We start from the raw sequence: 1,740 nt of genomic DNA, 5'->3' as shown, positions 1-1,740 counted from the left end.
GTATTTAGCAAGGCATGACTGACTTATTTTAGGAGCAGCAGCGATCGATTGTCCCCGATCCAGTTTTCTAGCTACAACTTTGGCAGCTTTATTACCCTCCAGCTTTTGTAGTTTGCCAGCTCTATTACCCTCCAATTTTTGAGGTTTGCCGGCTTTATTTTGTTGTGCACGTGGTTTATTTGATTGAATCTAAAAAAATTAGGTTACATGTTAGTTTATTGAATCTGAAAAAATAACAAACCTTAGGGAATAAATGTGACAAACCTTTTTGAGCGATGTAATTGATTCGTTTATGGGAATCTTTTTATCATTCCCTTTAGGCTTTTTCAGCATCTAAATATAAATGTGAAATTAAAGTTAGGAGCGGAAAAAAATCAGAATTAAATATACATATCAATTAAAAATACATTTCAATTAATTAAATATACCTTATCGAGGGCAACAAGATGTGTGGGTCATGCCACGTAACTACCAATTGCTTCGTCCAAAAACTTCATATCTCCATCGTTGTCCGGTATCGGCAACGAGGCAGTTGGTTCCAAAGCAATAATTGGTGATACTTTGACATGGCCCGCAGGGATCGGTGTGTTGTGCAATACTTCTCCCGAAGTATTGTACAATTTTCCCTTTCTGACCTTCCAATGAGTAGGGGAGGATATGTACAGCACGCATGGAGTGACACCCTAAATCAATGGTTAAAACATAAGTATGGTTAATATATAAGTATATTTAATACATAAGTAAGTAATTAATTACCTCGGGAAGACTTTTGAGACCGATGTTGCAACTCGCGTTTTCACTCTCCATTTGTATTTCACGTTGGAGCTGATCCGGGAGTTGCTTGTCTTTGTTCGTCTTAACCAAAAGTTTCACTTGCTCTGTAAGAAGTTTGAGCTTCTCTAATACTTCTTCATTGGATGGATTTTAGCGCTTCTCTTGGGAAAAATAGCTTTTAAGAGTTACCCCAAATCCTTTCCCCCTAACCCGACCGGAATACTCAAAAACATTAAACACTTTACCCAGAATATCCCTGCAACTAGCTTTGTTTCCCTCGATTTATAGGACCTTACCAAATTCTTAAATGTGTTGGTAACGTAGCATATCAGATCGTGTTGCCTCCGTCTCTTTCTAATCATCATAGTGTCTTTCACGTGTCTCAACTTCATAAATACATTCCTGATCCTTCACATGTGATTGAGTCAGACAAGGTCCAAATACATTCCTGATCTAACTTTTGAGACCTTACCGCTACGGATTGAGGACCGAAAAGTCAAAGGATTAATGGGGTAAGACGATTTCATTTGTTAAGGTTGTCTAGGGAGACGCTATTGGTGAAAATGCTACGTGGGAAGTTGAAAGTCAAATGCGTGATTCGTATCCAGAGTTATTTTCCTCAGGTAAATTTCGAGGACGAAATTTTTTTTACAAGGGGAGAAATGTAACACCCTAATTTCTTATTATTATATTTTAAGGATATAATGATATATTATTATTGCCTTATGTGTTTTCCTTAGTGATTTATTTAAATTATTAATACTAATAATATTGAAATTGTTTTAAAAATATATATGCATTTATTTATTTATATAAAAAATAAATAAATAAGAAATAAACTTGTGTAATAATATAAAAGAGTGAGCTAATAGTAGTAGTAGTAATAATAATAATAATAATAATAATAATAATAATAATAATAATAATAATAATAATAATAATAATAATAATAATAATAATAATAAT

Source organism: Cicer arietinum, chromosome 2 (assembly GCF_000331145.2).
Source record: "Cicer arietinum cultivar CDC Frontier isolate Library 1 chromosome 2, Cicar.CDCFrontier_v2.0, whole genome shotgun sequence".
NCBI classification, from domain to species: Eukaryota; Viridiplantae; Streptophyta; class Magnoliopsida; order Fabales; family Fabaceae; genus Cicer; species Cicer arietinum.
Note: the sequence above shows the minus strand (reverse complement) of the source record.